The sequence below is a fragment of the Mus caroli genome, chromosome 5 (genome assembly GCF_900094665.2).
Source record: "Mus caroli chromosome 5, CAROLI_EIJ_v1.1, whole genome shotgun sequence".
Taxonomy (NCBI): Eukaryota; Metazoa; Chordata; class Mammalia; order Rodentia; family Muridae; genus Mus; species Mus caroli.
The window spans coordinates 37,954,436-37,980,411 of record NC_034574.1 but is presented as its reverse complement, the minus strand read 5'-3'; the positions used below and the strand labels follow the sequence as shown (position 1 = coordinate 37,980,411).

General features: G+C 41.5%; 1 protein-coding gene and 1 long non-coding RNA gene across 3 annotated transcripts in view; one reads left to right on the top strand and one right to left on the bottom strand.

Annotated features, from left to right (window-relative positions):
• LOC110295114 overlaps positions 1-2,302 on the top strand; it is a 42,670-nt gene extending 40,368 nt beyond the window's left edge. Inside the window, exon 5 of the long non-coding RNA XR_002378008.1 lies at positions 1,677-2,302. This is a non-coding gene — a long non-coding RNA (uncharacterized LOC110295114). The remainder of the gene's footprint in view (positions 1-1,676) is intronic.
• The window catches only part of C1qtnf7 (C1q and TNF related 7), a 101,259-nt gene that overhangs the window by 57,424 nt on the left and 17,859 nt on the right, over positions 1-25,976 (bottom strand). The gene's annotated exons all lie outside the window — the stretch shown is intronic.

The following is a 25,976-nucleotide window of genomic DNA, read 5'->3' as shown; positions in this document are numbered from 1 at the left end:
TACTGGGGCATATAAAGTTTGCAAGACCAAGGGGCGTCTCTTCCCAATTATGGCCGACTAGGCCATCTTCTGCTACATATGCAGCTAGAGACACGAGCTCTGTGGATACTGATTAGTTCATATTGTTGTTCTACCTATAGGGTTGCAGACCCCTTCAGCTCCTTGGGTACTTTCTCTAGCTCCTCCACTGGGGGCCCTGTGTTCCATCCTATAGATGACTGTGAGCATCCACTTCTGCATTTGCCATGTACTGGCAAAGCCTCACAAGAGACAGCTATATCAGGGTCCTTTCAGCAAAATTTTGCTGGCATATGCAATAGTGTCTGGGTTTGATGGTTGATTATGGGATGGATCCCCGGTTGGGGTAGTCTCTGGAGGGTCCATTCTTTCATCTTAGCTCCAAGCTTTGTCTCTGTAACTCCTTCCATGGGTATTTTGTTCCCTATTCTAAGGAGGAATGCGTATCCACACATTGGTCTTCCTTCTTCTTGATTTTCTTGTGTTTTGCAAATTGTATCTTGCATCCCCCAGATCACCTGGAACAATCATTATCCTTCATTCTCTGATATCGTTAATTCTACTACTGGGTGATTCTTTTCAGCTAATACAAATGTTTGAGTGTCTTCCATCCTGAAGTAGTCCTGACTTGGCTCCTTTGACCATCTCTAACCAACACACTCACAGATCTATCTGTCCAATGAGACATAGGCCTGGCATGTTAAAAGCATCCTCCAGCACAGTGTGGGGTAAAGAAAGCAAGGTATCTCTTTTTAAGGATACTGCAAACATTGGTACCAGAAAGCATTCAAATGTACCTGCTCAACAATTCTTGCCTTCAAAGCAGTATGATTTGGAGATAATTTTCACATCCCTCTTCCAATGGAGTATATGATAGTGCATATTTCTAAACAATATCAACTTAAAGGCATAAAGCTTTAAACCATTTCCAGATTTCCTTGGTTTCTAGAATATTCTAGGTACGGCCAGCTAGAAGTTGGAGATAGTCTTTGAAAGTGAGACCTGTGAGGATGGAGGGTGCCCATGCCATGAGTGAAGAGCTGCCAGTTACTCTGAGTATTTCTGTTGTCTTCCAGTGATGGGCTTTGAGGACAGGTGGAGGCAGGTGTTCAATCAGGCAGTGCAAGCCATATTTTCAGGAAAACCTTTCAGTAACAGTCTCTGCATACAATCTGTGCACGTGTATGTACACTCATAGCATGAGTGGAGAAATCAGAGGAGAGTATGAGAAGGGCATGCTATTAATTGTGAGGGACAGCTGGTGTGCCCTGTATTCCAATAGATGAGAAGTACCAACATAAGTTTGACTAAATCATGTTATGTTTTGTAGGAGGGAGTTATGTCAATAATTCTTTATAGGCATATTACATCAGTACTTTTCATATCAACCAAGAGAGATGTGTGAGACATGAAATGTCAATTTTTTTGTTGTAGATAGGAAAGGAGACAGTAAGGTTGAATGGTAGCTCACCAGAGGCAAAATTCATAAGAACACCGCATGACTTTAGACTGTGCTCTTAAATGTTTTCACCTTACTATCTTGCACAAATGAGAGTTTAGCTGATAGACAGAATTCTGAGTATGTAAATCCTCTGGGCTCACTTTATTTATCTATTTATTTATTTATTTATTGGTTTGTTTATTTGTTTCTTGTTTAGACTCCTCAATCATGACATGAGGGGATACGCTTTCAGCATCCATCTTTGACTGGAACCATTCCAGTGACAAGAGAGATAATTACAATGGCGAGAAACCCAATTGAAAACCTGGCTTCGTGGGTTGGGATGCAGACAAAGCATTGCAATAGCCCAGTGCCTCGGTGAAGGCTGTATTTCACATCCCAACAACATGGAACAAATTGCACAAACTCAAGGAATTAGATCCCTTGGTAACAAATATTGAAGTCACTTTTTAAAATGTCACCAAATGGCTCTGTTAACTCTGTTTTGTAACAAGTGAGAGGCAGATGGCACTTTGAAGTGTATGATGCATCTTGGAAGAGCAAAATTGCTCAGGCATTTTTGTCTAGTTTGCTAAGATGGAGTGACAATGCCCCAGATGAAAGGTGCTTGGCATGCCCTCACACAAAAGGCTGAGTACCATTGAGGTACTTACACTGTTTGCTGTAAGTTGGGTTTCCTGAAGGCTTACAAACTTGCAGAATGAAAGTTGCAAAGCAAGGGGCTGCAGGGGGTGAGGGAAGAAAGTTCCCATCTTCTGAATGCCTACAATGCATTTCATGTAGTTGGTGACAATTATACAGCTTATTTAATCCTCTGCAATTACTCTCCTTCCTTTTAACTTCTCATTTTATTTTACTGTTTTGAGACAGGGTCTGGGCTAGCCTCTGCTCCTTTTGTAGCTAAGGATGACCCTGACCATAGGGAACTCTGGCTTGCTGAAATCACAGTGTGAACCACACCACTTCTAGTTTGTGCAGCTCAGGGAAGGGAACCCAGGGCCTCCTTTTTCTGGGCAAGCAGTTGGTCAGATAAGCTACAGGCTCAGAGCTTTCATTTTTTTGACAAAGTTGAGGTCCAGGAGCACCCCATACATATTGAGCTGGGAATCAGGCCTTGACCTGACATCCTAGATCTTTCAAGCTTATCCATTCCAGGTCAAATTCTGACCCTGACTGCCTTTATTGCTTATCCAAAAACTATTTTCATGCTTGGAAGAATTGTTAAATGTTAAAATAGACACAAAAAGTAAATATTGACATAATGTCTCATTTTTGTGTCAAATTCCAAATTTACTATTTTCAGAAGTAGGAATTTATAACATGCTTTTGATAGTTATTCCAAATCCATTTCAAAGCATGTTTCACTTGCCTTCTCCCCATATCAAAGACTGTAATGCAAAACCTGTAGACTTCAGAATTATTGTTTAACTGGGGCGGCAGGGGGGGGGGGAGGCAGGTTACCCACATTCCATACATTATTGGGTAGATAATTAGCACATTCATGACTTGAAAGTTCGTTCCTATCCCAAATTAGAAGTAAGACAAAGAAATAACTTTTACTTTCCTGACTGGAATATGGACTCAACACTGGAGGTGCAGCGACTACAGTTGCCACTTTGAAAATGGAGCCCACACAGTGACATTGATGGGACAAGAACTTGAAGGGGGATTGGTTTCCTGATGGCATCCTGAGCAGCCACATCACCCTTGGACCACCTACATTTGAACACCTTGTTATGTGATGAGATAAACCCCCTAGTTGCTAAAGGAACTGGGTTTATGATACCCACAGGAAGTACAATGCTAACCGATTCTCCCATAATAGAATTTTAAGAGAATTCCAATTTTCTAACATAGTGCTATATCCATGCCAGTTTTTTTATCAGGATTTGTGTCTCCAAAATATTGCAAATTTAACAAGAGAGTTTTAGGGATGGTGCTTATTTTGTTGGGTACAGAGTAGGGCAGAGTAGGATGGGGGGCTCTTTCTGGTTGTGGGAAGATAGTCCCCAGATTCCTGAACCAAGAGACTATTATCCTTTCAGACAATATGGGTCTGAGGGAGTATGAGTGAGCGAGCACTGGACTCCATGTGACCCACCATTTTGCTTTGCTTTGCAAAGTTGTGACCTTTGGAGAGCAAGAAAGGATCCAGAGGGATCATTTTTTTCTACGTTTTTTACCTTGGGGAAGGACCACACTGAAGCCACAGCAGACATATATGATAACCAATGTGGTTTTAATAGACCTCCAAGGAAGATACTTCCTCAGCCTCTTCCCTCAGGGGACCATATCAACGCTGAAAACCTTGCAGTACATTCTTGTCTTACTTAAATAGACGTGAAAAAAAAAAGCATCCCCTGTTAGTCTAAGGCAGAATAGGGAGTTAGAGGGCTGTAAAGGGTGGAAGTCCTCGGTTAAGTTGTTCACTTATTACCTAGCTAGCTGGTAAATGTTCTCATGATTTCATTCAAATAAGCTTCAGAGAACAATAGCTGCATTCCATCCCTGAAAGTCATAGGAGAGAGCTAACACCCAGGATATACTGCTGGGGATATTTGTAAAAACTGTTCTGCGTAGCAGTACCAAGTCTGTTCTCACTCTACAGCAGCTCGTCGTCCATCTCATAGCGAAGATGCTCTCCATGTACAGTCTCAGGCTCATGAACTACAATGCCCTAGTCTCGTCCCCTTTCCTTATATTTGTCTGCCCTTAAATCTTAGCTTTGAAACATTTCTAAGATAAAAATGTGAAATATGGTTTGCAGTTTGGGAAAGACTGCAATTGTTGTAGCATATAAGTCAAATTAGAAAACGAAAGTAACTCTTGAACACCCCCCCCACCCCCCCCCACCCCCGTTCATCATGCATCTGTTCTCATCTGGGCTGTGGGTACAAAACTGAGATTTATATTCTCAAAACAAAAGCAAAAGGCAGCAGATAGACAATTGTCTGGGTCCTTCCAGCTAAGCATATCCTGGCTACAATTGTTTGGGTAATTGAAAGACAATGACTCTTTTGGGGCAGTTCCGGGCATGGGGACCTTCCCTTTGGGTAGGTGCTGTTTCAGACCTATGAGGAAATATCCCAGACCGGTTGTTTCTAAAAGCTATACACAGGACTCTCGGCCAGTAGAGTGGGATTGGCCGTCTGCCTCCAATGCTGATTGTTGGCTCAATTAATGTTATGTATGCTTTCAGACTTGAAACCCCACAATTCACCCCATTCCAAAGTCTGCCCTGTCTTGGCTCTGTCTCCTCTAATGACTTAATCCCTAGAAATGGTGATGATTAAAATATTTAAAAGAGAAGTGATTCTTTAATCTTCATTTACAGCCTCCTAACGTAGCTCTGATGAGGGAGAACATTATTTTTAAAAACCCAGGAAATGGAACAAGGAAGCAAATGAGCACTGCGGCAGAGATTGGTTTTGGTTTTGTTTGTTTTTGTTTGTTTTAATCTCCACATACTTACTCCTAGCGTGATACTAAGAAAGAAAAGGAAACTCCAAAACAGGATTCCAAGGCTAAAAGAAAACCTCTCAGATTTATCAAGCTCTGCAGTTCATGGGTGATAGATCAGGTCTAAAATGTGTTTCACTGGGGCTGGAGTAAAGTACCTGCCGGGAAAAAGGGAGGACCCAAGTTCAGTCCCTGGGACCCATGGAGCCTCAGAGAATGGCATATTCCTGGGGCTTGCTAGCTAGCCACCCTAGGATGCTTGACAAGCTCTGAGGTAATGAAAGCCTATGTTTAAAAAAATTGTTTTTTTTTTTTAAGGTGGACAGAGGCAGAGATTGTCTTTAACCCTTCAGGCATGCACACATGTGCACCCATACACACACGAATATGCACATGATAATGAATTATTTTTAAAGGGTTTCAGTGTCATCTGCTTCATCCTGGATTTAGCTCTGTGTGTTTCCTTATGACCGAAGTCCTGTGCTAAATGTCTCTTTATCAGCAGTGAGTCCCTAAGCACCTTAGCCAAGAAGTGCCCCTTTCCTGTCTGTCCATTTCTTCCTTCTGTCCACTAACTTACTTGGTTCTTCATTTAGTCTGTGAAGGGGCCATTTGGGTCTGTGGTTCTTTTGTTTGTAGTTTCCTCTAAGGCAGGGTTCACAAGAGCTGGCACTTTGGTTCTTGCTTACTGCTATGTCTAGTGGAGTGGTTTTCAACCTGTGGGTCATGATCCCTTTGGGGTCAGACAATGCTTTCACAGGGGTCATCTAAGACCATCAGAAAACACAGATATTTAAATTGCAATTCATTACAGGAGCAAAATTGCAGTTGTAACGTGGCAATGAAAATAATTGTATGGTGGGAGTCCCTATAACATGAGGAATTGTTTAAAGAGTCATAGTATTAGGGGGGGTTGAGAACCACTGGCCTAGAGTAATGATTGGCACATATTGGGTGTTCAGTAAATGCTTATTGATCAGGTAGAGCAGGACGAGGGCTGCAATAGCAACAGGGGTCCTATTGAGCAGGTATCATGCAGAACACTGGGCTAAGCTGTTTATGTGTGTGACACAGAGGGAAGAGAGTGCTGATGTGGTGGGATTCTTAAGGCTAAAGCTGATGAAGAGAGAATTATTTCCTTTCTTGACCTGATACTGTTCCATGGTTTCTGTTTCCCTCTGCCTCCATGACCCCTTTCTCAGGCATGAAGTTCTCAGCTCCCATGCATGCATTTGGCCTTTCGCCCTCTGGTTTTTCAAATGCTTGTGCTACAGTGGTCACAGAGACATCAACCTGAACACATTTTACTCAACACAATAATTAGATAAAAGTTTTTAAAATAGATTTCTCCAATATAGGTAGATAATCTAAATGTCTCCTCATTTGTTGATAAAATCTATTAACTGAATTTTAAAAGGTATTTATTTTATTTTATATGTGTAGGGGTTTTGCCTGCATGTTTGTGCAGCATGTGTAGGCTGTGCCTACAGAATCCAGAAGAAGGTATCAGATCTCCAGAACTGGAGTTAAAGACAGTTGGTGCCGGGAATTGAACCAGGGTCCTACGGAAGACAAACCAGTGCTCTTAACCACCAAGGCATCTCTCCAGCCCCTTAACTATTTTTTAAGACTGCACTGATTTGTAATAAAACAGGGGTTAGATGAAAGCAATCTTAAGCTCCACTGTTCACTGGAGCAGTTAAAGGGATTGGCAACAAAAAAAGTTAAAGTGGTCACATGGCTTAGAAAGTGGCATATGTCAAAAGGGAAGGAATTCACTGGACATAATGAAGACTTCCTATTGCTATTTTAAGCGTGCTTACTTACTTACGAGTCCATAACCTTGACTGTTATTGACTGTGATCACAGGACATGACAAAACTTTATGTGGGAAGAAAATGGACACTCTCTTGCCCTCAGCAGAACTCTACTTTCTTCAGGTAAAGGTCAGGCTGGACACACAGCCTTTATTTAGCCCCAGACTACGGAGCTGTCTGAGCATGGTAGCTGGTGAACTCTGACCTGCAACTAAATTATCTGGATGATTTCCTAACAGAGGATCACAGGCCCCTGAGTTTGTAAATGAAACACTGTGCCCATGGTTAGAAGTTAGTCGATAGTGGCTGTGAGCAGCTCTTGGAAGGCATGGCCCTGCCCCCGAACAGATTGGTGAGGGCAGGACAAATGTGGACCATGAAAGCACACAGGATTCAAATTAGAAAACCTGTTTTCTAATTCCTATCCCTGTTACCGTGGAGCCGAGTGCTGCTGGGTAAGTTTCTTCATTCTCTTGAGCTTCAATTCCTTTGAATGAAATCAAAGTTAGCAGTGCTTTCTCCGAAGGCCACCATAACAACTACTAGGGCGGTGGTCCTCAACCTGTGGGTCGAGACCCATTTGAGTGCATATCAGTTTTCCTGAATATCAGATATTTGCATTAGGTTTCGTGACAGTAACAAAATTACAGTTAGGAATTAGCCATGAAGGGATTTTATGGTTGAAGGTCATCACAACATGAAGAACTATGGTAACCATCACAGCCTTAGGAAGTTTGAGAACCACTGTTGGGAAGTTATGTGAAGGATTCCAACCATAGGAAAAGATGAAAGTCTAGAATTTTTGCAATAATGAAAGCAGAAAGTTTTCTTTCTAATCTGCATAGCCAGCTGTCCATGTGACCTTGGCTAGCCACCTCACTAGCTTTAGTTTTCTCATACATAAATGAGGCGTGAAAATCTGTAATATGGACTCTAACCCTTATTTGATGTATGCTGCTGATATATTATAGAGACGAAACTGAAGTGCAGGGGCATTATATAAACACACATCCACACAGAAGCCAGTTTGCTTATGTCCCCAGTCCTTCGCATTCTGTATCCCTTGGTAGCCATCAACCTTCTCTATGGAGCAAGGGAGATGGACCAAACCTACTCTAAGTGCTCGGTAATATTTCCCCTTAAATCTTCTCCTTTTACATTCTATATTCAGTTCCCTCTGTCTTATGATGCAGCATAGCAAACATGCCAAACAGCAAGCATCCAGTGTGTTTAGCTCCTACCTGTGAAATGAAAACTAGCCTGTGCTATCTTATGACCACTCACGTGCTTGTTCTAACTGAGTTGACATTTGCTGTGTCTTTTTCAGTCAGTCCAGTAGACAGATGGCATCTATTTAGGGGAAGGTGAGGGGAAGAACGAGACCACGCTTGCTCACCATCACCCTCACTGGATGCCATGGTGTGAGCCCAAATTACACAAAGAAAGACAGATTTTATCAGCTAGTAATAGGAGTGCTTATTCTTTCCAGGGAGTCTGGAGCACACAAGTTAAGCAAGGGTGTGGTACCTCTCAAATTTAAATAAAAAACATCGTGGGAGATAGAATCTGGTAGTGGGGCAGGTGGTGAGATCTTGGGGGACACATGTCTCATATAGTCATTGAACCATGACAAGGGCTCTAAAAAAGGACACTGGACTCTTGAAGAAGCTGTATGGTTTTTATGGCAGAAAAATCCACTGAAAACCAAATGATTCCTTTGAAGTTTGCTATTCTCTCTCCACGATTCCAAAGTCACAAGCCACAATCCAATTTAAAAATACTGATTAAAAAAATGCACACCGACACTGCACACCATTTATGAGAGCACACATTCTATTCTCAGAATTGCTCTTAACAAGAATCCATTGTTTCTCATACAGTTGCTTAGGCTCCGACAGTCCTGAGTCATCCCCCTCAGCCACGTGGAGTGGCACATTTGTTTAATCATAAAATGGACAGTAAATAAATCAGCACTCTTAGCAAACTGTAAATCAGGCACTGGATCTATCCATTACAAAGACGGAGCAGGGTTGGCTCAGAAGTTTTCTTCCTCCTCTCTTAGACTCTTAGAGCAAATCAAAGGCAGCACCTTCACCCTGGGTTCAGCAGGAGCAGACTCGCAGGCACTCCTGTCTTTCAGGGGGAGGTGAGATGTCTTCTTTGCTTGTTCCCAAGGTTTCTGAGTGATGCTCCCTGTAAGTACTGATCTGTGAGAGTAGGAGTGGAAGTCCGGGGGCTTTTCAAAACTAACTCAGGCAAAGCTGAGCCCCACTTTCACTTTTCCTCTTCAGTTTGGCACAAGTGTCTCCCAGAACTGTTTAATTGACTAAGCCTGAGTCATTAAATACCCCGAAGTATCAAAGAAGCACACAGAGAGTGTAAGACAACAGAAGCCAAGACTCTTCTCCAGGGTGGAAATAGCCTGAAGATGTCTGCGTGGATGAGGAAGAGGGCTGTTTACTTTCAGTGTTTGCAAGAACGTTCAACAGCTGGATGCTTGGAACTTTGCACAGATGCAGACTTTAGAGCAAAGCCCCTTTTCTCTGGCAGCAAGAAGCACTCACTCCCCTTCCCCCATCACCTCTGCTTGGCTTCAGTGTATTTTCCTGATTTGCTTTTAAAAAGCATACTCCTAAGCTTCAAAGGGTGGCAGATAGAGGCACCCTGGAAGGTCAGAGTGTCCGGTGGTGCAGGAGTCTCTACAGAGTGCCTGACTATTGGGAGGGGCTTCACAAACAAAGAAAAAAGAATAAAACAAATATCCTTCTTTATCTGTTGGCTTGCTCCCTAAATCATATTTAGGAAAGAGTGCCGAGTTTTGATAATATCTAAAGTTCAGCTGAATGCCTCATGCTTCATATGCAGGGAATCAAGGAGCTCTGACGGAGCTTTCGAGACCAGCTGCTATTATTTCTTAATTGCTGCTAGAGAGAATATTTGTGAGGGCCATCAATGTCATCACCTTCAACTGACCGTGGGAAGATGTGAAGGCTAGGGTTCATAAAATTCCATGAGGAGCACATAGCTAGTAGAAAATCTGGCACCAAGGCCCCCTATCCCCCAGTCCCCACTCGCCTTTAGTATTATGTCCATAATGGGAGGTGGAAGCAGATGTAGTTTTGATAGTGGAATTTGGCCTTTAGGAATTGTGTCACTGGACAAGGTTATTTCTGTCTCTGAGTTACGGTTCTGAAAGCTATTAAATGGGATGGTAATATTAGTGGCCTTTGCTTGGGTATATAATGTGTTGATCCTTGAGAAAATGTTTCATCAAGGATACAAGAAATTGCACCATGGGATGGAATGTCATCAGCATGGCCCCATGCTTGTGCCTCCATTCTCCCGTGCTTTCTCATGTTTTGTTTAGTGTTGCTGGAAGAAGGCACTGAGATACTTTTGTGTGAAAAAGGTTGAGTTTTGGTCAGAGAATCGGACTCAATGTAGAGAAAACATGCCAAGCCAGATAAAGAGGCATAGCCTGTCTAGACATTCGTTCAGAGAGATTACTGGATGTGGAAAGAGAAAACTCAAGATGAAAACACTCACTGCCTAGAATATTTATCAGCAAAGGGTAGCTTAGGGAGTCACTTAAGTATTCCAAACCAGTTTCCTCCCTGGAGATATGATTCCTCATTTTGCTGTGGTGATGACCTGAGGGGTGAGTAAGTCTTGCGATGGAGTCCATACTAATCAGGTTAGTGACCATATCAAAGTTAGCCTTCTTCTATGTGACTATATAACCTTTGACCTCTCTGGAGGATTCAGATGATATAAGCAAAGGCTAGGGCCTTACCAGATGCTAAATTGCCTTTTACTTCAATCTTGGACCTACCAAGTCTCAAGATCTGTGAGGAACACATTGTTTATAAGTTACCAGGTCTGTGGCATTTTCTCAGAGCTTGACTACTGAATTAAGACAGTAATGTCTCCAGCATAAAATACAGAGACAATCTTGTTAATGGCCTGGGAGCACTTCTGTTTCCTACTTTATCCACGGCACTGGTTCAGAGTCCTGATGCCAGGACTCCTGTCCTGCCCCCTCCTCTTCTAAGGAGTGCATCTTACCCCATCTCTCATCCACCTCTTGGTAATTGTCTCTCTATGATTGCCACTTTTTTTTCTTCAATTGAGTCCAAATCGTCTTTCCATTTTTGTTTATCCTTATAATAGGCACAGATGCCAAATAACAGACCTATTTTCCTCTTGAAAATGTACACAGCTCAGACCTAACTCATATTTAATTATGCCTTTGGCTCCAAACACTCTTTCATAAACTCATTTTTTAAATGTCATTTCAGTTAAGACTCCTGCTTTGTCTTTTGCAAGAGCAATTTTCTAATTAAACCTTGTCTCTGATGTGCTGGACCTGACATGTTGGCAGTATTTAACTCACTCTGTGAGTGAGGCTGGAGAGAGGGAGAGCAGAGATAATTTTGAGGATGCCGACTTGTGTTCCTCTCATTGGATCCTTGAAACAACTTTTCAAAGTTGGTAGTGAGTCAAAAAGATAGTTAGGTGGCCACCCATAACCAATGGTGGCCTGTGACATCTGTCTGTCTGCCTGAAGGGAGAGATGTAGTCTTACTGAAGATCTTTCCATCTACTATACTGACACATGGGGAGAGTCTGTAAGGAAACAGGGAGGGCTGCATGAGGGCTAAGCTAACAGAGAAGATATACAGTAGAAAGGTACCACAGGGTTCACTGCGGCATTAAAACGAGCAAAAATATACTTGTCAGAACAGTCTGATGGATCCCTTTACTAACTCCTTTGTGTACCACTTAATGTATTTCCCCATCCTGCTCTGCATAGGGTTACTAGTTTGGCAACCCAAGGGTAGTCCTTAGAGTGGAGAGAGGAAACCAAGGACCAGACCTTTTGCCTCCTCTTTCAGCATTCTGGTCAACTTGAAGATTCTGGGGAGGGCAGGTTAGTCCAGGTTCTGCATGGGGAGGGGCTACCTGCTCAACATTGCCATAGGTTTTTTGTTTTTTGTTTTCTAGAAAGGGAAGGAGTTGGACTTTGAGGGAACAAGATGTGAAGGGGTGTTGGAACATAAAAGAAGGAATTTTACCAGGGAAAGATGTTCTCAGCCCACGTACTGCATATACAAAGAGTTAGATTGCACAATGTTGGCCTTAGAGAGCCAAGGGACAGGTTTATTTGGTGGGCTTCGGGGAAAATGGATTATAGCAGTGAAAGTGTCACACGTATGAAACATTTTAGTAATATCTGATTTTTAGTGTCTAGATAACCAATGAGAAATCACATATTGGACTGTTTAATGAACTGAAAATATCCTTTAAAATATTTTTATTACAAATTCTTTTTGGATAAAGATAACCAGATTACTAGACCAAGGAATCATTCTTAGAAATGCAATTATTTATGTGATTCTTTAATTTGTAATTTGAAAAGTTTGATTAATTTTCTTTGGATCTCTCTTCAAAGCCTATATCACGACCTCTCAGGATACTAAATATCAGGGAATTGGAATATGTTCCCCCTGCTCAGCTTCTCCTCTCCCTTCGCGCCTTCCTCCTTTCCTCCTTCTGTTCTTCCCTCTCTACCTTTCTCCTTTCTTCCCCCTCCATTTCTTCTCTTCTTTGCCTTCTGCTCCTCCTCAATTTCTACTCTTTTTCTTTCTCTTTCTTCTTCTTTCTCTCCCTCTTTTCCCTTTCCTTCCCTATTTCTCCAGGAATTGACAACCTGGAGCCTTGAAGTAGAATCCCCAGTTTCTATCCAGTAAGAGGCTCATAAGGATGTGGTAACAGAAGAGATGTAGGTGGCATTTCTAGGCAGTCCCCAACCTAGAAAATTCTGTCATCTTATATGGTCTTTGGGGAGCTTCAATGTGAAATTCTTTTTTGGAACATGTTAGTGTGGGTACCCAGTTAACTCTGTGCTTCTGGGTTTACAGCAAAACAATACCAGTTTTCTCCAGTTGTTGTTTCACAACCCTTTCAATTAAATGTTTTATTTAGAACCAGTTACACTCTCCTGGGAAGCTAGAGAAACAACAAATTTAAATAATAACAAAAAACTAGGCTAAGTTCCCTACCAATGACATCTTCCATTAACTGCAAAACCAAAAAGGTTATGAGCATAAGGATTAACAGTGCTGTGGGCCTTATTGAGTTTGGAATAGGTTCACTTGCATGTTGTGCTAGTCAGTAGAATTTAATACATGCATAGATTCTCTGTTCTTTTTAAAGGCTTTGATTGCTTGTCTTAAATCCCTTCCTAGAGTGGTATTTATTTTTTCTGATTGGATGCTAATGAGCAGGATTAATGGTTTCTGGGCACATCTCTCAGTTCAAGCCTTTTAGGCATTTTGTTACTTATATCCAAATGTTTTTGTTCATCTTCTCAAATAAAATATTCCTCATCAGTATTTTTCATCTCCATCCATTTCTTTGTCATTGCATTATATATGAATGACTACAACAGAGTTGAGCATTTGTTGGGCTTTAGTTGCTCCATTCCTGAAGTCCTATGTGGAAGTCTGTAGACGGTTTGTCTTCTCTGAAGCTGTTGCTGAACCTTTATAGTCGTTGTGGCAAGGTTGGGAGGGAGAGTTTTAAAGAAGATGGTAATAAAATAAAGAAGGGCTAGCCCACCTCATGTTGGATTATAATAGGTACCTTCTTTAATCTGACTCTTCCTGTATCAACCTACTCATCCCCGTGTCTTCTGTGGATTGCAAGGCAGGCCAAATTTCCAACAAGATGTGGCTATCTTGCACTTTTCTGTAGAACTTTCAATAAAAATGAACTTACTTCTCTCATAAGTGACTTGGTTTTAGGTATTTTGTTATAGCAATGGGAAACTACGAAAGACAACTCTTAAGAAGAAGAGACCAAAAAATTCAAAGCTATTGTTACCGTTCCCAGATATTTCCGGTTGACAAGAGAGGAAGCAAAAGTAACAGGTCTAGTTATTGGTTTAGAGAAGAAAAAATTATCCCTATGTTATAATATAAAAATTTATACATTCATATTTTAATGCAAGAACTGTTTGGGGGATCAAACCCAAGGTCTTACAGATGCATGTTATCACGGAGTCTAATCTAAGCAAATTTAAAAAGAAATAGTATATGTTTACAAAGAAATAAAACCGATTTCACTGTCATTGAACACAACCCTATTAGCTTGACAAAAACTAGCTCTGCAAAACAGACACACAATAGCTACTTCTCATAAACAACAACCCAGAGAATATTAAAAAATAACAATTAGCATCTAAAGTCCAAAACGCTTCTGGTTTCTCTGAAGAGGGACTTTAACATTTCCTTGTCTGCTTTTCTGTTTTGTTTTGTTTCTATTTTTTCCACCGACCCTGAATCAGCTCAACTTAAGTGCAGAGACTCACAAAATCTTCATGAACAGTTAATTTCCTTTCTCATTTTTCCCTCTGAGTCCCTGGCCACAGGGATCCTTTGTCCCTTTCTAATTGGGACACGTTTCCTTTCAAAGTATCCAGGTCTGCCGAAAGGAAACCATGACCCTGACAGATTTAATTTTTCCCATTATTTTCATCAATGCAGTATAACCACTTACAAGCATGTGTTTCAGAAGGTAACCTTGGATTAACGCTCATGATGTGGTTGGCTTTTCAAGGATAAAGAGACTCCTCCTTGAAGAACTCCGCAAATCTTCTCTATTGTAGCCAACGTAGCAGAGAATCACAATGATGCAGGAATGTGCTAGCCCAGTTCATGGATTCTTCTGGAATCACTTTAATTAATCTTCACTGTAGTACTTGTATAAATTTTAGGTCACTTTTATAAAGTCTTAAGTGTACCAAAGGGCAGAAACAAGATGGAAAACACGTAATGTGACTAAGCCCTTCCTCAATGCCACCTAAGAAACCGATTTCATTGTGGGCTACATTATATTTATTCTTAATTAAGATTCAAAACATTTAGGATCTAAAAATCAGCTTAGACCATCTAGGCTCTGCTAGGAATGTGCCTCAGTGAGCTGCTCTAGCTGATTCAGCTGAGCCTGCCTAATTAAATATGTATACACCAAGTGAGAGTGAATGGATGGCGTAGTGGTTCTCAGTAAGGGCAAAACTCATGAGAGTTGTTGAAACTACATCCTGAAGGGCATTAGAATTTGGACTTAATTTGAATAAAGCAATGTCATTCACATTATTATCTTAAACATTTTCGTGTGTGTGTGTATACCATGAAGTACGTACACAGATTACATTAAAGCTTGATTCAGTTAGCTTTTTCTTTCTGCTATGTGGATTTGGGGGATTTGAACCCAGGTCCTCAGGCTTGCTGGCAAGTGCCTTTAGCGGACCATCTCACTGGTCCCATATTATTCTTAAGACTATAAATTAGAAAGTTGTTTTCTCCATTGAGAGTTCTTCTTTTATAGACTGTAAATTGTTTTTTTCTCTAAAGTTAAGATTTTGATGGAAAATTTCAAAGCCAGGCTTAGCTTCAAAGCATACTTTGTGACCAAAAAGCATTTCCTGGTTTACTTTATAAATAACGACTCAAAAGAACAAGGTCCAACATCTCAACACTTAACTATTAATAATTTGGGGGTTTTTTGACAATAAGACCAGACTCTCTTAAAAATCTGGTCTCAAGCCCTTCTACTCTGTCTCCATGTCCCAAACCATCCCCTCTTTTCTCATTCTTCATCTTCACATCTAACACTGTGAGCATACTGCCTCAGCAAGGCCAGCACATGCATTTCTTGTCTTAATCAACAATTAAGATCCCACTTATTTCTCAGCTTATTCGGGATTCTTGTGTTTACCGAGGCCTGGCTTGTTCTACAAACAACACATAAGAGCTACTTTGGAGAATCCAAACAAAATCCAGATCATGTTACTTGAAAGGTAAATATGTATGCAAAAAAAAAAAAAAAAAGAAAGAAAATGCAAGAAATGATTTGCCCAGGGCTGAGGGGTTTTCCAAAGCATGGGCTTTCAGTGATTAAAAACCAGGGAACTCTTAGGCAAAGTTTGTTACTTGATCTTTGAGTCAAACAGTAAATCTACTGTGTGTGCTGTTCCCTCTGAGCTTTGTGCAGGATCTGTTGTATGGTGAGCCCATGTTCCATGTGGGGGGACCTACATGGTGTTGTCCTCACTGTATTGGATACCTGTCTCTGCCTGCATGGGTCCTCCTTTTCTGTGTGCCTTGTGCAGTGTCCTTTTCTCTTACAGCCTTCCCCTAGCTGAGCAGGTCAGAAAGGTTGAGCCATGGAGAACACACATGACACGTCTGGCCACAAAGATCAATGGTATGCATGAATCAAGAGAGAGGGTCCTTGGAAACATGGAAAGGTGTCCTTTCAGTTATTGATCATCTAGATACACACATTCACTCAAGCACACATGGGGGAATGCATCTTCTGCCATGCCCCAAGCTAAGACTATCCAATTACACGAGATAAGACACTCCCATTTTCTTAAGCCACTTTGAATTAGGTACCTGTTGTGTGTAATCAAAAGAGTTGGAACTGATAGACATGTAATTTCCCCCTGGACTCAATCCCGTGAGAGACATTTCAGGCTGAACCATGTGAAATCACTAACTTCCTTTAAGTATAGGATTTGCATTTTGCTCAATGGAAGTCTTGGTATTTCCATTTTACACACAAAGAAAGAACTGGGACAATAGGCCATGGGTCCATACTTACACATTTACCACATTGGAAGAGCTGGGTACTAAACCCAGTTTCTAATTCTAGGCTCACCAGTAAATTTCTAATATTTATAGTACTGGAAAAAGGAAAGAAAAAGAAATCTCTTGCACTATTCTAGTTAGCATTAGATTTTGACAGACATCCCACGTGCAGGCATTGATGATGCCAAACACCTGCTGTTTGCTTCCAAAATCCTCGTTTCACTGGATGCTTCATAGAAAGGAGACAGATACATCAGTGTAAAGATAGAATGTGATATCCTGCTCCGTAGCGAATTTACATTTTGTAGCTAGGAAGCTTCAGGCAATGCTGTCAGGTTGCCAAACTCGCTTTGGTGTTCACTGACAATCAGGAGCAGCCTCACAAAGGAGAGATTCCTCACCAGTCCCACTGACAGCACAGAGTCACGTTAACTGTTCTCCATAACTCAAACCTAACATATTTACAACACCCTGGGTCAGTGAGATAAGCATTCTGGGAATTTTCCGTTATCACATCCTCCTGTATGCTTGGCTACTGATGCACCTGAAAGATGCTTGTCTGGAAAGTATTTTCCCCACACTATAAAAGTCAGAGTTTGATTCTGGGAAATTTGTGGGTCATTTCTGTTTTCAGTTTATTTTTAAATGTAAGGTCATTGCAATTTAGGATGGTTTGCTGATTATAATTAAAAATAACAGAAAAATAACACCTTTTATGGTCCAGACTACTCCGTGTAATAAATACCTTTGAAACAGGCTCGGTGGGATAGGCCTATAACTTCAGCCATTCAAAAGACCGAGGTGGGGGATCATATGTTCAAGGCCAACCTGGCCTACTTAGTGAGACCGAATCTCCAAACAGTGAAAAGGGAGTTCTGGATATATAGTATATAGGATATATAGGATATATAGGATATATAGTAGAGCTCAATAGTAGACCTCTTGCCTAACATGACACTGTGTGAGACCCTGGATTAAATCCTTAGTATTACACACACACACACACACACACACACACACACACACACACACACACACACACTTTCACACACACATACATACACACACACCCCACACACACAGGGTGCAAAACCTGTGTGTGTGTGTGTGTGCTCAAGAGCGAGTGCTTTTGGCATAATTTCCTACATATCTCTTTCCCCTCAGTACAGGGTAGAGAGTTCATTCTTCAGTTGCTGCTATCATACTGCGGCAGAAGGGACCACTCTAAACGTTTACAAGTTTATAGCATTTCTTTTCTTTTCTCACCTATTGGAGATGTGACGTTAACATTAACCAGCTGGTAAACAATGATAAAGCTGAGATTCACTTATTCACTACACAGCCACACATTTTTAAGTGAGAAAACTATTTGGTCAGGTAGCAGGGGTTGATCTTTTCTTTTCTTTTCTTTTCTTTTCTTTTCTTTTCTTTTCTTTTCTTTTCTTTTCTTTTCTTTTCTTTTCTTTTCTTTTCTTTCCTTTTCTTTTCTNCTTTTCTTTTCTTTTCTTCTCTTCTCTTCTCTTCTCTTCTCTTCTCTTCTCTTCTCTTTTTTTTCTTTTCTTTTCTTTTCTTTTTCATGAAGTCAGAGACAAGTGTTAAGCATAATGAATAGGTTGATAAACCAACAATGCCAAAACTACTGATATGTTAACTGAACATGAATACAATATCCCCAGAGTTCTAGAATAATCAAAAAGACATAACTTGGGAGCAAATGATATTTGGCTGCCTCAATGCATCAGCAGTGCTGCACTTGTGTGGGTTGGGGGTTATGGACAACATCAACCAGATCAGCAGCCATAGCGAGATCACAACAGATGGAGACCATATCAAGCAGGTGAAAAGCAGCGTAGTGTTTCTAATGTCATTTAGGAGACAAAGGAGAAAGGAACGTTCTCCACCAGATTTGAAGGCGTGTGCTGGGCCAGTCACTCAGTGTCTTACAAAAATAAATCCCCAGAACAATCTGCTAAGAACATTACATCTTCCTTCACACTTTATGTTTCTCTGGATTTCACTTTCTAGAAGCCTAATGCAAGAATATTCTTTCTTCTTGGGACTGTTTTGGCTTGTACCCCTCCCACTGCAGACCTTCAGTGAATGGCAGATTCCCATGTGTTGCTCAATGTCTCCTTCCTCCTTCTCTCTTATAACAGAGATCTTGTTTAGGGGGGCAGTTTCAATGGCTCATACATACTTTCCCAGACTGCCCTGTGGCCGTGTGACTCACCCACTAGGGAGCTTGACACATAAACAGAGGTTGCTCAGAAAGGAGTAAGACTCAGCCTGTACTGTCTGCTCAGATTTGGTTCTTTGTAGTGTGGAGTAACAGGGAACTGGAGCGAAGTGCAGGAAGGTAGAGATTTGTGGCCCTTCCCCCACAGCCCATGTGTTGTAGTCTTAGCCTCCCATTTCATGGTTGAATATCGGTCTTTGGTTCATAATTAAGTCATGAAGATGGAGCCCTCATGAATGAGATTGCTGTCCTTTTTAAAGAGATGTGAGAGCAACAATCTCTCCCTCCTTGCCAGAAAAGAACATTTCAAGAATGAAGGATAGATGTGGCCATCGATGGATGTGAGATATGCCTATTAACCACTTAGTAGTTACTAACTACTAAGTGTCCAAGGCCGATAATCAAATGTTTTGTTAGGCTACCCAGTCAATGTTGTCTTGCTATAGGAGGTCAAACTAGACAGACACCATTGCATCAACTCTTGAGTATATATGCACACATTTTTTTTAACCAATAAAACTGTTTGGACAGCCCACAGAGGTTGGTTTCTTTTGCACTCAGTCAGACACACTCCCTCATGGACACATTGCTCCTTTGCTTTTCCATCCTAAACTCATTAAGGAATACTTTCAGAGTTGTGTATAATACTTCATTGTTGCAAAAGATTTGGCTCCTTGGTGAACAAATTCTCTGGAATAGTTCATTTTTCTTTTTAGATGAGGCATCATTTGGCTATTAGAGCAAAACTCTGCTCTAGCAAATCACCAATTAAACCTCTCTCTCTCTCTCTCTCTCTCTCTCTCTCTCTCTCTCTCTCTCTCTCTCTCTCTCTCTCCATGACACAGTCACAGCTTGCAAGAACAGGCTCCACCTGGCTGAAGGACAACCGTGCTTGATATCACTAATCATGGGAACATCAGACAAAACACGAAAAGCCAGAGCCTCAACTAAACAAAGAACATGCAATGAAGAGATGCAGCTGAGGAGTCCCTGAGACTACTTTAAACTTTACAGTTGCTCGTCCTATAATTTGATAAGTGATGTTTATTGAAGGTGGGGGTGGGGGGAAACACAAATTTTAAAGGCAAGGAATCCAGGTTCCAAGTCCTACTAAATTTCTTACTGGCTGGTGATTTGGAACAAGGGTTCTCATCTTCCCAAGTTTCAGTTTTGTACATTACAATGTGGTCAGATGGTGGTGGTGGTGATGATGATGATGATGATGATGATAAAATCAACTCATACAGAGTTGATGGGAGGAGTGAGCAAGGGGTGGCATGTGAGAGCAGTGTGTAAACACTGAATTCGTGCACACTTTGTTACTATTCAGAGGTGAAAAGCAAGCCAAGCAGGAACTAGCAAGAGATGAAGTTGCCATCTGGCATCCACACACACTCTGGAGGTGTGAACTGAGCCGATAAAGTATATACTAGCTGCAAACACTCTGTTGAGGGTCAGTAATGGTGACCTTTTATAGTTGTAATTGTTTCTTGTAAACACAGATGCCAATTACTGGTGAGGTCACAGGGTTAAGAAGGAAGAAAATGAAGAGCTGTTGAGCACCTTGGAATTTTGTAGAGTTGATCTTTAAGTTGGTTGGAGATGGAAGCCATTCCCACAAACCGTTTGAGGACAGAACATCTGTGGTTTTGTTTCCACACATCTGACACTGGGTAAAATGATGCAGCTCAAGCACACAGATCAGGAGTACTGTGTCCGGTAGGGGAACTCAGGGCTTGGCCAGGTTTAGAACTGTCTATGGTCAGAAATTAGTTCATTAGTCTTTTGTAAAAGGAGACTATTTGCAATCAAAATGTAATGTCTGTTCCTCTGGGATGAGAGAGAAGCATGAACTTTTCCTGCCCTGGAGGACCTCCCATGCCACACATTTCTTAGTAACAAGCACAGCTGCTTGGCTGTGTGGTCAGCACCGTGGTAGGAGAGCCATGATGTGTGGGCACTGTGTTCCTTCTCACACGACAAAGGAGGAGATGGAGGAACTTGCCCAAAGCTATCCCACTGCAGGGGAACCCAGGCAGCCTGGCTCCTACTCTCTGTACTTTACCATGGTGATGTTGTCCCTTCTGGGGAGAAAGAAAGTCAGCACACATGTCAGACAGCTGGGCTGTGAATCTCAAGAGCTCAAGAGTTCAAATATTTTCTTGGGAGAAGCCTGAGGGATGGCTGAGGATCTTTGGGGGCTTTTCAGGGAACTAAACGTAGCCATTTATACACAGCGATGTCTCTTTCTAGTCTAATGTGAGATTTAGGGATTTGGGAGGACATCTGGAATTTATTTATGCCATTTGGGTTTTGTAATTCAATATTAAATTCTTATAATGGAACACAGTAGACCATATTCGTGATTCTGTCTATGTTGGGCATATGTTTGCAAACTGGATTTTAATATCTGGCTACACTATTTTTTTTTTTTTTGAAGAGCCAGGGTCATTCTCTCAAAGGGAAGAACACATATCTGGAATCATTTTTATTGTTTGTAGACATGACAGTAGAAGTGACTATACTTCAGACTATATTTTTCCCCAGATAGTGTTGTAAACAACATGCGTGATTTGCCATTGCTAAGACTATAGCACAACGATAGAAAAGTTGTGTTGTACAGTTCTGATCCTGGAGAGACAGACTTAGATTAGACACACACAACCTTCGCTAGGTATTGCCTTCTCGCTATTCATGTAATTGAGAGCAGTTTCCCAGATGTAATTTGTTTTTGTTTGCATGTGTGTGGTATACATGGTGTGCATGTGCACACACACACACACACACACACACACACACACACACACACATTCTTGTGTCCATGTAGAGGCAAGAGGCTGATATTGGATTTCTTTCTTGGTTGCTCCCTGCTTTTCAATGAGTGGATCAGGTTCTTCCGCTGAGCCTGGAGATGACTGAGTTGGCTGAGCTACTGAGTTATGTAGCTTGCCATGGGCTCTCCCATCTCTGCCTCAGGAGCACTGAGGTTGTGTGTAGCTACTAAGCCTACCCACTTTTTAAATGTGGGTGCTGGGAATCAGACTCGGGTGATCATGCTTGTACGACCAAAGCTTTAGTTAGTAGACCATCTGTCCAGCCCCCAAGCTAGTTTCTTAACCTGGTTCTATAGGAGAAAGTCATCAGCCTGTGTCAGGTGAACAGCCGGGGTAGAATGTTGGGGACTTGGGGTGATGTGTTAGGATAAAATGGAAAGTGATAGTGTAAGGAGAAGCGAAGTCCTGGGCAGTCCCAACCCTCATGCCAGGGTGTTGCTCTCTATCCTGAGAGGAACAGAAAACTAACAGCGGGTTACTTTTTCTAGTTATGAGTAAAGTTGCTTTTTGAATGAAGAAAACAAGAAACAAAAAGAAATACTTTAGATTAAATAAACCACAGAGAAAGTATGGTATGAGTATGAAGTATCTCACACCAGCTTATGGTTGGAAGGGTGATACCCAGTGTGGTGCTACTTTGGCACCTATTTGGCAGATGGCAAATAGAAGGAGGTGGAGCCTACTTGGAGGAAATAGGTCCCTGGGACAACCTGAAAGATGTCGCCCACCCTTCTCTGTCTCTCTGTTTCTGGCCACACTCTGAGCCACTTGGTACTGCCACAGTTTGCCACTATGACAGTCTGCTTTACTGCACCAGAGACACAGCAATGGGGCCTGTCTCCCAGGGACTGAATACCTCCGACACCATGAGCTGAAATGAGTCTCTACTGTTTGAACCTGTTTTTATTTATTTATTTATTTATTTATTTATTTAAGTATTTGTCACAGCAATAAAAGTGGCTAGTACAGAGAGATACTATTAGTCTGTGGGGAATAGTTTTCTCTATATATCATGCTTAGATGGCTATTTTAATTGAAGTGTAGTTAGATTTTGCTCATTCTTCTATATAGTTCTCTAGGACTCTACAGATACCTATGTAGTTCAAAACAGGTTTTCTGACACCATCTTTCATGTCTACCAAGTATTTAGTGGTTATATTGATGTGGCATAAATTCTTTAGTACTGTAATTTCTGATGCTTTAATTATATCCACATGTTGGAGCAATAAAATCTCCATAATGAACATTCTTATAGCAAAATTAACTTTAGTGTGTGAATGTATATTATTGTTTCTTTCTTTCTTTCTTTCTTTCTTTCTTTCTTTCTTTCTTTCTTTCTTTCTTTCTTTTAGTTAGTGTGAGCGTGCATGCATGCATTTGTGTATGTGTGTGTGTGCATGTAGTATGTGTTTGCATAGATGCACGTATGCCATGGTGTGTGTGTGATGGTTTGTACATGCTTGGCCCAGGGAGTGGCACTATTAGAAGGTGTGACCTTGTTGGAATAGATATGTCACTGTGGGCATGGGCTTTAAGAACCTCATCCTAACTGCCTGGAAGTCAGCATTCTGCTAGCAGCCTTCAGATGAAGATGTAGAACTCTCAGCTCATCCTGCCTCATGCCTGCCTGGATGCTGCCATGTTCCTGCCTTGATGATAATGGACTGAACCTCTGAACCTGTAAACCAGCCCCAATTAAATATTGTCCTTATAAGGGTTGCCTTGGTAGCAGAAGATGGCTTAGTGGACCATCACTGGGAAGAGAGGCCCCTTGGTCTTGCAAACTTTATATGTCCCAATACAGGGGAATGGCAGGGCCAAGAAGCAGGAGTGGGTGGGTAGGGGAGCAGGGCAGAGGGAGGGTATAGGGAACTTTTGGGAAAGCATTTGAAATGTATATAAAGAAAATATCTAATAAAAAAATAAAAATATTTTAAAAAGGGTTGCCTTGGTTATGGTGCCTGTTCACAGCAGTAAAGCTCTAACTAAGACAGTGTGTTCATGAAAGTCAGTAGACAACTTGTGAGAGTGAGTTCTGTCCTTACACCAGGTGGTTCCTAAGAATTACTTCCTGAATCATCTCAGTGCTTCAATTTAGGATTCACCATGAGACATGGAAAGAGTCTCCTTTTATATGCCCCAGAACAGGTGAATGCCAGGGCCAAGAAGTGGGAGTGGATGGGTAGGGGAGCAGGGTGGGGGAGGGTATAGGGAACTTTTGAGATAGCATTTGAAATGTAAATAAAGAAAATATCTAATAAAAAGAAAGTAGTCGCATAGATGTTGAAAAATTTGTCCTCAGGAAAGTTTTGTTAATTTGCCTTGCACACAGGTTTCCATGTTACTAATGGTACTCTAGAGCCTCGTTGTGAGATGACCTTTCATTTTGATGGATTAGAACATGCCTGAAGAAAGTGACCATGATGTTGAAATTGGGGAGGTTGTAAGGAAAGATCAGAGTAGGATGCTGGATCTTGGAAGCTGTTGTCATAAAAGAGGGAAACTACAGCATCTTCAAGTGTCTGAAAGGCTGCTCTGTGGAAAGAGGGTTATCTTCTTCCGTGTCATTCCCAAGCACAGAACTAAGATCAGTTTGTAGCAGTTCCAGACAGTCAGATTTACATGTTTGGGAGGACAATATGCTACATGACATAAGCCAAAAGCAGAAAGACAACTGTGGCATGTTCTTCCTCACATGTGGAAGAAAAACCGTTGGTCCAATGAGGTAGAGATTGGAATTGTGGTTATGGGAGCTGGGAAGGGTAAAGAGATGAGACAGGATGAGGGACACTGGCTATATGGCAAAGCATATTCAGGTTAGAGAGTTACATTATACAGTAGTCTGTAGATCAATAGGACAACTGTAGATGATAATTATGTTTCAAGAAGAAAAAGCTATAAAAGAAAGTTTTGAATGTCCTCCAACACAAAGAAATGACAAGTGTTTGAAGTAATATACCTGTTAGTGACTCTGGGGTGTTCAGTGTGTGTTGTCTACCTATTTGAAAATAGCAAATTTCCACCCACCATTCCTTATGGTTCCCTGGCCAGCATTCACAATTATCAGATTATCATGTATCAATTAAAAATACAAAAAACATCTCTCGACCTCCTTCTCCCCCTCCCTATTCTTCTCTCTCTATTTGGCCTGCTTCTACTTCTCTACTCTCTCTCTCTCTCTCTCTCTCTCTCTCTCTCTCTCTCTCTCTCTCTCTCTGTTTTCTACAATAAAGGTCTAAATCCATGAAAAAGAAAGTAGAAAAAACAGAGCTGGGGATCTAGCTCAGGTGGTAGCATGCTTACATAGTGTGTAGGAAGCCTGGGTTCTATTGTGAGTACAGTATTTCTGTTCTCACATTCAGTATACAGTATCACTGTACTCAATTACAGGAATGTGACTCACATTCCTGTAATTCCACCATTAAGAAGGTAGAACCAGGAGGGTCAGAAGTTCAAAGTCATCCTCAGTTACATAATGAGTTCTCAAAAGAAAATGAACGAAAGCAAAACCAAGCTAAAAAGAAGTTAACGTTCAGGAGTTGGAGAGAAGGCTCAGCAGTTAAGAGCACAAGGTGCACATATATACATGCCAACAAACCCTCATCCACTTAAAATAGAAATAAATAAAATCGACACACAAAAATAGTAGACATAGCTAGCTTCCTTTCTAGTATTCCTAGGTGCAGGAAGACTGCGTATTACAGAACAAACTGTGTGTCAGGCAAACCTCCCTCATGAGCAAGCTACAGTGCTCTTGGCATGAAGTTCAATGCTAATGATTCAACAGTTCATGGAAAAGGTGATCTAAACATAAACGCAAGAAAGATGCAGTTTTAGAGTGATCAGTTTCTGAGACTGTCATGAAGGCTGTCAGGAGCAGAGCCCTAGACTTCCCCGAAGCAGTAGTTCATCCGTGGCTCGGTACTGCTAGTTCAGCATTATGGATGATTTTGGATACACCTCCTGTAGTGGGCCATGAGAACTGACTGTGTCTGGTAGTGTGGTAAGGACATGTCTTGTAAATCGTCCTCATTACTCACAGATTCTACAGCTGCAAATACACCTAGCAGTTTAAAGGACTTATGGGTTACCCCTGTACTCAGAAAAGAACTCTCAATGCCTAATTATCCATTGCAGACTCAAAGCCCAGATTGTCCAAGTGGAGGCCTCTAAAGGCAGTTTCCATAGGCAGGCCATTACTGTGAGGCCCGCCAGAACTTTGACAGATTAGGTCAAACCTGAGGACATTAGGGCTATTGGCACAGAGGACAATAAGGATGCTTGTGAATAGGGAGGATACAGCCAGCTATATCAACCGGTGCCTGGAGGTGGGACTGACACCTGACCTTCCAGCTATAATAGGATGTCCATCTTTTTCTTTTCCTTTGCCTTCAGAGTCTGGGAGTGGGTCCTTCTTCTTCTCCTTCTTCTCCTTCTTCTTCTCCTTCTTCTTCTCCTTCTTCTTCTTCTTCTCCTCCTCCTCCTCCTCCTCCT